At 38.5% G+C, this 10,513-nt stretch overlaps 1 long non-coding RNA gene across 1 annotated transcript; it reads left to right on the top strand.

Moving 5' to 3' along the window:
- The first annotated feature begins 1,599 nt into the window (after positions 1 to 1,599).
- LOC135325805 (uncharacterized) lies at positions 1,600 to 10,253 on the top strand. The gene is made up of 3 exons (XR_010386574.1): positions 1,600 to 1,750; positions 8,649 to 8,701; positions 10,011 to 10,253. It is a non-coding gene; the product is annotated as an uncharacterized LOC135325805 (long non-coding RNA).
- Positions 10,254 to 10,513: the final 260 nt, after the last annotated feature.

The raw sequence follows: 10,513 nt of genomic DNA, 5'->3' as shown, positions 1-10,513 counted from the left end.
TTTCCTGACTATTAATCTTTTCTTTTGTCTCCTGTATTACCTGTTGAAAGATACCTAGGGCAAAATAAGGGAATCAAACAAGAATATCTGAAGAGAGGCTAACGCAGCTTTAGTAGCGAGAAAGGAAAACCTGTACCTCTCCCAACTGGAATACGCACACTTCAGAAACAATAGCTCCTAATATAAACAATACAACATGAGGCACTCAATCCCTGCCAAGGAGCATGCTCTAATATCCTGTGGTTTCATGTGGGCTTCTGCACTCGCCGAGTTGTGAGGGTCAGTTACACAAACGTTACACTCAGGACACTTCTGAGAACAGAGTAACAGTTGTTTTGCTGCAGTAGTGTTGACAATGTTTTTTTTTTGTGTGTGTGTAAAACAAAACATTTTTTTGCTGTGAAAGATTGATTGTTCTGAAGCCCAGCTAATTATGCAAATGCATTTCCTGGTATGGAGCTGACAACGCAGACTTCTCTGTACAGCCAGGCACTCAAGCTGTACAGCCAGGCCACAATAAAGAGAAAAAAACAAACACAACAGATTAACTATAAAGTTGTACAGAACGACTGACTCACCCAGCTCTAAAGGTCTGGTCTGTAAGTTGTTTTATCAATAAACACTCATTCACAGATAGCAGATAGGTGCAGATAGTGGAGACAACATAGAAAGGATCACCCATCAATCCAGGATTTTAAAAACCTCTTCACGAAAACAAATTAGCAGTTTAGAATGTGATCACGTTTGAGATATCCAAAAATCAAAGCAACACTTATTCACAGAACATAAAGGAGGTCAGAATACTGCCTCCTGAGTTGATTCATCTCATAATATTTGATGGTATGCAGTTGCAAAGGCCATGAGTATCTAAATCCAGACTGCAACAAACCCTAAAGTAGACCCTCGCCACAGGCCTCAACAGACGTGTCTTCTCCCATCAGATGCCTTTGGTGGAACGCAGCAGCCACTCTCAAGAGCAACAAGTATTTCCCTAGTAACAGACCAATGTATTGATGACATATTTCTTTATCCACACCTGTCCCCAGATTCGGGAACATTGAACGTTCGTTATCAAGATGGACTACTCTGAACTCTGTATATTAATTTTCAATCGGTTTGCTGGCTGTTTGCCCTAAACTCCTCTCTCCCTTGCAGGCTGCTAGCATCACTCTTCCTGCATTTCACCTTGTTTCCCTTCTCAGGGCATTAAAACAAGTAAAGGTACAAGACAAAATGACAAATTATCCATTTCTTCTACTAACTCATATTCTAGGCTCTCTTAACAGTCTAAATGAATACAGAGTACAGGCTACCCTGCTACTCAAGATAATAGGTTCTTTTCCTTTAAAGGTTGCTACTTGAAGAAAAATCTGTTCATTGTCCATTCACTGGTTTTAACATTGGTATAAAATCATGCTGTGTTTCAAAACACAGCCTAATACTGACATACACTATTCCTCAAACACGCACACAAAATCCAGAGTACTATGTTAGCATATTTTGCAATAAACATTCAGACTATTCAGTTTTTACATTTTCTGATGAAACTTCTGCTAGAAGATGTACGATGTTTTGTTTTTTCCAGGAAGAGTTCAGCTCAAGGTAGCCACATCTGCTGCTTGCCCCCGCATCAGCCCAGTATGGTGCAGATTCAAAAGGGCCACAATTCCCGGGACACTTGCTAAGGGCTCGCTGGAGACGTACCAAGAATAAATAGCGAGCAGACAGTAAGCTCTCATCCCAGGAACAGGTAAGTTATGTATAACGGCCTAACTAAACCCTTAGCAGCCACTTTTATTGCTTGTGAGACTGCAGAAAAGAGAAACTATGTGATGAAGGATTAGAGCTCACCTCTTTCTTTTATCTCTGAGCAAGAAAAGTCACGGCCATCAACGGCAGTCCTCTGAGCACGTGATGGATGCCTCAACTTAAACCAGCTATTGCCCTGAGGAAACAATTAGGTCTTTCCATTGACTGCACTAAGATTTAGAAAAAGCTCTTCAAAACCATAGAGCTTCGAATAGAGTTGAGCCCAGAAGTCTAATATTTAGATGCGAGTTCCTCCCTGCCCCGCAAAGCATGGCAAAACACCAGTCTAAACTCGCTTCAGCTCAGCTGGTTTCAGTGGGAAGGGAGGTTGCTACTTTGCTCTGTTTTCTGAAAGTAGTATTCCTCCCTCTGCTAATTATTTATGCCTTGGTTTTATATTTGCAACAATAGCTCAAGCACTGTGTTGGGCAAGAACTCTCCCTCCACCATCCTCTACAAAGACTGCAGGGTATGACAGAAAAAGGAACAAAAGTAATTCAGCTCTGCCCTTTTCTATAGCACACCCAGCAGGCAGGCTAGGTGTCTGCAGTAAATATGGAATGGCATTCTGTACCAGTAGCTTTCCTAGACATAGTCAGTAAACCCAGATTCATAACTTAAAATTAATGACTAGTATCCTGGACAGGGTCAGTAATCCACAAATAAGCCGCAAGCAGATTTTTTTAATTTAACCTGTAAAGCAAACCACAGTATATATGAAATGGGAGAGGGGGAATCTATATAAAGCTGTACAATGCAGAAATCATGGGGCAAACAGCTACTAGGCCCATGTAACAGATGTTGGTTACTTCTCAACATACTCAGGATAGCAAGTGACTTATTTGGCAGAGGAGAGACAGTTGCTGGAGGAGTTTAAGAGAATCATCTCAGGACAGACATGAAGTATTTAAAAAGAAAAAAAAAATCCAAAACAAAAACACAAGTGGCCTTTGGAAAACAGATTATTTCCAGTCCTGCTAAGACTCATTTCTCAAGCAGACGTCCAAACGGCAAGTAGCCAAGAAGCTGACCCACGTTACACTATTGTACTGTTCAGTACCGTATTATTCAGCCAATTCTACAGCTCAGGCACCAGTTTGTCCACCTGGCAGAGATCAGATAAGGGATTCCCACATACCTGAATGGGGCGAAAATAAAGATATGTTAATGTTGGCATTGATGCCAACAGCAAAGCCACTTAAAATAAATGAGTACCAGGGCTGTAGCTAAGTATCAGGCACCCATCTGTGTGGTGTCTGTGCTAAGGTCTAAACCAGTTTCCCCAGATTTTATTTGCAACAGTTCCTTTTCTGATATTTTCTGATATTCTGATATAGGCAAAAAACCCTAATCTCAACTTCAAGTAGGCATCTGCCATCTTCTACACAATCCAGTCAGTAGAGAGAATTATAATATAACCCCTTAAGGTAGCATTAATTGATTAGTTTTATCCAATATTATCTAGTTCTCATTTTCAATTAATCCTGTTAGGGTGGGCATATATACAGAGGGAGAGAATCAGAATCTGCATCTGCTACCAGAGGGAAGCGTTAGCATGCACAAGCACAGTCATGAGATTTATAAAGAGAGTCCGTCTGTGCTGAAGATTAGTAGAGTCGAGACATGGTGGAACACAGGACTAGGAATAATACCTTGCTACAGGGATGGAGGGGATCAGAAACATAATGAAACAAGAACAACAACTATATTTTTACTAGTATACAAATGCCAGAAGATCCAGCTAGAGCAAACCCCCAGGATTCCAACTCATGACATACCCAAATTCTGCTAATTTGAGAGGGAATTTTTTTCTTGGCCTGTCACTACAGAGATGAAGCTGACCAAGAAAGTTAGGACAATGCAGTTGTTCAATGCACTGCTGAGCTAAACTGTAGGCATTTATTTTAACTTTTATTACTGTTTTCCTTATTTGATCAGTGCTAGATTTGATGTTTATTGTATCTCATAAAAAGGCATTACAGTCTCCTGGTCACTCAATTTGATTATGCAAACCAGCACACATGTAATGACTCTAGGGACACAGTCAGGCATCTGTAGAATTGAGTCCAAGATAGAAGAGTTATATGTGCACAAAATACTAATTTCAGAAAGAGTATTTTTTACTTCCTCTACAGATAATACTGGCACTACTTACCACCAGTATAAGGTAAATTTGCATTCCCAAATAAAAGTGTGATTGTAAATTGCACTTACGCACCCATACCATTTTAACGTACGTAGCCTCGATACGTGTGAAAGATGCAGAATCAGTGGCTTTAGTACGAATAGCAGCCAAAGCACCACCTTTCCAGAGCCCTGGATGTCTAACCATACTGTTATTTTCACTTATGCCAGTTAGACTTAGACAATTTAGAAATGACATCATGGGCTACCATTACTTATTCCATTTTGCTGTGTTGCTAACAGGCATTTGGGGCAAACTTTTTACTACAGTGCATCGTTACCTTAACAGTCAACAGAGATGCAGTAGGACATTATCATAGTCCCTAAAGAGTGCACTGCAAGTATTGCTCAAAGTATGATTCTATTCCTAAAACAGATTTAGGCTGTGTACCTCTCAAGGCAAATAGTTCTAATAATACTGTCTAGCAACTTCTGGAAACATTAAAACTGCACCATCTCTGTGTTAGCCGAGACAGTAAGCCCAACGCCTCTAGGACATGTCTTATTTTTTACTTTATCTATATCAACATATTCAGGACATCAGCTTGCAAACAAAGCTTTAAAACCAGTAGAAATATTTTCCTTTAAAATTTGATTAATGCAATATGTTCGCACACATGCTCATACAAAAACGATTACTCTCCAAACACTTCACTGGCAGCTAAATTAATTTACTTGCACAGACCTGGTGCCACACATTGTTTTGCGACTTATTTGAGAAACTTTTAACGGGCTTCCTTTCCAACCTTTGTGAGGCTTAGGCTAGCAGGACCTACACTGTATTCCATGTAATATAGATACGGAGTTAAAAGAGATCTTGCACTTGTGTATTTCTTCTTACACCTTTCTAGGCTCCTACCCGGGAACCTAACAATCTGATTCCCTTAACATTTTCTTCTCTATTTACCTGGAAGTCTTCAAAGATTACCCTATTTTCCATGTGATTGTTAATGCTAATCAAGAATGTTTTGTCTCTTGAGAATGAGAGAACTCTCTCCCACCTACCTGCCCAAAAGCATGATCTCCCTCCCCCACTTCTAAATGAGTAGCTGGGTCAGGTGTCCAACTTCTCATGCTCTTACTTTCTGCCAGGCACTATATATTACAACCCTTTACAGATGTAACTAGGTATACAAATTTTTGTATGAACCATGTATACAGTAAAATATATGTCTTAAAATATCACAAAACTGAAATAAAAAGTTGAGGCATAAAATGACGACCATTCCTGACTGAGTCAAAAGCTTTTCAGGAAGGTATTACAAATCAGAGCAGAGGAACAGAGAGCATAGACAAATTTATTGCACTTTTTTTTGGAACTTCCTACTAAGTGTTAAGAGTTATTCAGTGCTTTCAGGAAAATGTCATTGTGGATATTTGCAACGACAGTTATAGAGCAGAATGCACGTCTACCAAGAAATAATTTGGGCCAAAGCTGCAGTGCTATAAAACATCACCCATATTATCTTGTGCCAGAAGACACACAGAAAAGAGACTAGCCTAGCAAGCAGCTGTTAAGCCAAAAATATCCTAGAGCTGTATTTATTCCAAAAATATTTGCTCTTGGACGTAGTCCTTTGGCTCCTCTATCTCTAGAGAAGGGCAGAATTTTATACGAGTAGTCTGTATTTTTCCTGTTTAATCACCACTGCCCAAATATAAGTGAGATCTATAATAATATTAGAGAAAATACAAGTTAATGATTTATTAAAATATTTCAACATGTATTATTTTAACCTTAACAGGTTACTCCTAAAAATCCAATAGAAATCAGAAAGCTACCTAATTTGAAACAGGAAAAGTATTCTATTATCAAGAAATTCTATTTGCATTTTTGATTTAATGCCATTTCTATTCAGCAGTAACTAGTTTTAATAAAAACAACTGCAAACTGCAAATAAACATTTCTAGTATGAAAAAGAATATGTGTAGTTACCAGATTAGGAAGGACAAAAAGACTAAATCTTGAAGGAACTCTAGGCTTATACTACTGAAACCACTGAAATCTGAGAAAATGAGCAAGCATGTGCGCTTATATGTATATATACGTACACACACACACACACACACACACACACCCATATGTGCATGCATAACAACTCTTAAAAATAATTCTTAGAAATATTTTATCCAGCTCAGATTCAGGACAACTTTTCTTAGCATTAATTCTCGACAGGTTTGAGTATTACTAGGGACACCAACAGGCTAATTTTTCTTCCAGAAGACAGGAAATTTGTAGCAGTTTTGAAAACCTGGATGAAGAAACCCTGCTATGCCTAATTTGGGGGGGGAGAGCAGGTGACAGACGCCAACAACACTGGGCAAATTCCAGGCCTGAGGAATCTCCCATATTCATGTGTACCCACTTCTAGTTTTTTAGTCTCCCACTATGTCATTTTAACCATGGGCCACATGCTATCCTGTGAAGCCGCTTTCAAAGCTATCACGTTCACTGTCAGTTTAAAGATCAGGGTGGAATGGACAATGAACTTTGTTCTACGCTTCCACTCTCCACATTATTAACTCTCCACATGGAAGTTTTTGTGATTGTGCTTGTAAATCAAAGACTAGTATTTTGGATCCATTCTAGTGACCTGTACCAGGAATTTACAGCCTGGTAAAACAGACTGAATTTTCCTAAAGCCAAATATATTTACTCAGCGTTCACTTTGATCATAGGAGGGCTCTTATGTGACTTCACTCAGGAAAAAAGCTTGTTGTTGGAGGTAAATAACTTGAAGCAAAAATCTAACTCAAACTATAATTTGTAGGACTAATAGCTGCCACCAGGCTGAAATAGAGACTGTATCTATAGCATATTCAAAGGCTTAAATGATGCTGACCGGCATACATCTACTAACAATCTAGCTTGCTTCAGTACCGATAACATTGAAACTGGCAGCAGAGATTTCAGCACCAACTATACAACTTGAACCCTGAATATGTCCTTGTATTAGCAGCCTACACAAATTGCATTGCTGCAACTTCACTGGTCTTGTTTGCCAAAGTTTCCTAGATTAAGCCCACCCCAGCTACGATATGATGCTACAACTACATTCCTGAATGCACTTGCTGCCACCCTACAAAAGGGTTTAGACTTTAGAATTAACCTAATCATGTGAAAGATATAAACTATTTTTTTGCATTAACTTTTTTCCCCACAATCAATTTACCCTGTAAAACACAAGGACAAAAGGTACGGCAGCGTAGCAACTGACGTCCAAAAGAAAACACACTTGACAGCTCCATCTCACAACGTAGCCATTCTGAAGTCTAAACTTTTTATACTTAAATTTTATTTATAGTTTTATATGCATCTGCTTGAAAAGAAACTAGTTCTTCAGTTTCAGGCATTCAATAGTGTTGTCTCAGACATCATTAAAATAATACTTACAAATAAAAAAAAAATGCATTTCAGAAAGTAGTTTGCTTGCTCCAGCAATGTAGAAGAAACACCTTTTAGATAGCTTTACAAAAGGGTCTGGGATGAAGAAAGGCGGCTACTTGCAAGTGTTAGTAATCTGACTGCCATATTCAAAACAGCAAGTTCTTCACAGTAAAAGAAGCAACTCAGTGATAATCTAGTACTTCAGAAAGATCTTAGCAAAAGAGCTAACTTACCTGCTTTGAGTGAAACACTCTCATCCCATCATTTTCTCAGTGTCTTAGATATCTCTTCAATACACAAATCCAGCAGGTATTTATAGATCACTCCGATTCATTATGCAAATAGTATGTAGCCTGCTGAATTTAATTGAGAGGGAGGAAATACCTGCAGAAACAAAGATATGGGAATAAAGAAGTTTTCCATGAGCAGTGAATTTACATGCAGCAAGAAATTTTAACCATCAAAACTTGCTTAGTATTTTAGAAGTATAGCTCCTAAACCAAATCTGTGTAATTTAGCCACCTCTAAAGACAGCTCAAGCACCTTTCTAGAGAAAGTATTGTAGGAAGAAATACACGAGGAGAAGGAAAGGTATAGTATACTCACCAGGCGCGTGTTAACGACAGGAAACAGCAATGCTAAGAGGGCCCCATTTAACATATGCATCTGCAACCTTAGAAGAGAGATGAGATATTATTTTCACAGATTAGAAATGAAATGCAAAGTTTTTATGTAGTATGTTATATGTACATGTTATGTATAGTTATGTAGTATTTCATGTAGTGTATCTTTCATAAAAGGTAGCAGGAAATTTGAGAAAATTCTGCTGGCTTTAATTTGAATAAAGCCACTGTTCACTGCAATAACCAGGATAAGAACTCTCTTTAAATAAACATTTTAATAATTTCCTGAAGTAGGACTGCTTTCTATAATGAGCTTTGGATTCCTAGAAGGTTTTGACTGCCTGTTCATATTAATCCTGTTCATATTAATCCTGTTCATGGTCCAGGCTGCTAAATGGTTGAAATTTTGCTGTTCATTTTGCTTTCAGAGCTTAAAATAGACATTTGAGAAAGTTTTTACTTTCATCCAACTCCATAAATGTACATGACATCAAACTAAAGCTTTGGGAATTTGGAAGAAGTCTGATTTTTGAGTCACTTAAATAAAAGAATTATATTTGTAAAGATGCAACAGAGAATCCCAAGCAAAGAACAGGGAAAGAAAGTAGTATTTAAATTACAGTGCTGTATTTTATTTTATACAGCTTTCAGTCATCTCTCCCTGAACCACTGTTGCATCAGGACCTACAGAAGTAAGGTCAGTACTGTTTAAGTCTACTTTATATAAGAGACAAAGTAAAGCATAAATTTCATTCTACAACCACTGCCTGTCATAAACTCTATTAAAAATTACAAAGTTTATAAGTAACTTGGGGCGGGGGAGGAAGGTATTACAATTCCAAAACAGTTCTTCAAATGTCATTTATATGTCAGGACGTCAGAAAACAGAAAGGCTCATTCTGAAAAAGAACAAATACTGCAGCCTCTGCCCTGCAACCAGTCCTTTGCAAATGCATAGTAAATCCAGGATTTCCTAGACACCAGACTTACTTTGCACGCTCTCTGAGATGAAGAGGCACTAGTACTGTATCTCTGCATTCAGCCTACTCCCTGCCCAAATAAGGAGCAGCAGGAAAAAGTTGTAGTGAGACAGTAGCACCTCCAAAACAATTCATGAGGCATGCCCCCAGCATCATATTTTCCAGTCACTGCCTAGACTAAGAGAAGAAAGAGCCGAGTGAACTGTCACGGTGGCAACTACAGCCATTCCTGATTATCATTCTGTCTGGGAAGTCCCATGACCCTCCTCACAATATACTAGCTGTACCCCTATCATGCAACGCACATGAGAGAGGGCCTTTGAGAGCAAGAACTCTATAGGTAAGAACCTATAAAAAGTATGGGCTGTTTACTGGACTCTACTGCACTAGTCCATTAGACCACTTCCTAAAGTTAGTAACAATAAAAGATTGCACACATTTGAGAAATACCCAAATCAGTAGGAATCTGCTTTAACTATTTAACTTATCTCCACATTTTAAAAAATAGACCCATACTGTACATATGGCCTTCCATGAAGATCAGCTACTAATTTTTAGTGAAGATAATCAGAAAGTACGAGGCACATGACATACATTTAACAAGCCCATAGGTTATTCTGTAGAAGGACACCTGTGCTCTCATCAACTACTGCGCGAATAGGTGTTGCCTGTGAGACCAAAACCACCACCAGTACAAAAGAAACAAGGGTCAGTGGACTCAGCACCCACAGCTGAAGCCATGACCCTTTTCAAGGTCTCATCATTCAGTCCAGCCAGTATGTCTTTCTAACTAAGGGCTGGATGCGTATCTTACTATTTTATGACTTAAGCCACAATCAACTTCTAAGCACACCATGCAAGTAGACAGAAATGCAGCAAGGATGGGGCATTACCTGAAAAGAATCATTGCAACCCGACATGGAGGACAGTCAAGAAGAAAAATCTGAAACATTAGGCAAAAAAAAAAGAAAGAAATTAATGATACGATCTTATTTAAACTCTATTTTGTGTATCTTTCTTCCTCAGTTCTGTATGTGACAGATCACTTCTACTAGAAGAACTGTTTTACAGCAGAGCTGGAAAAGACTAAAAATCATGAACAAATTAAAAGATCTCACATTACCTACATATACAAGGATTTAAGCAGTATGAGCAGCATCTAGGATTCAGCTTCTGCCAGTTCCTAAGAAGCAAATCAAGTTCTAGTCCATTTGAAATTCTCTCATTATTAAATATATATATACTTATATATAGATCTCTCTCTCTCTCTCTCTCTCTCCCTCTCTCAGGGCTTTTGTAAAGCAGATTACTGTATTACCAATCATTTCACTATTGTAGCCTCTATAGCCTTACTTTGGGAAGTGCTAAGAGGCTTTTATAGACAACCATCTTACATTAGATCTTCAAGACTGGGTCCGGCACTGCTGAAGCAAAGGAGAGTATTGTCATCATAAATGCTTAGTATTCAGCACAGCAGGGACCTTACCATGACCAGAGGATATCTCAGTATCCGTTCTATAGATAACCTT

Source organism: Dromaius novaehollandiae, unplaced genomic scaffold (genome assembly GCF_036370855.1).
Source record: "Dromaius novaehollandiae isolate bDroNov1 unplaced genomic scaffold, bDroNov1.hap1 HAP1_SCAFFOLD_133, whole genome shotgun sequence".
NCBI lineage: Eukaryota > Metazoa > Chordata > Aves > Casuariiformes > Dromaiidae > Dromaius > Dromaius novaehollandiae.
Note: the sequence above shows the minus strand (reverse complement) of the source record. Positions and strands in the feature narration are given on the sequence as shown.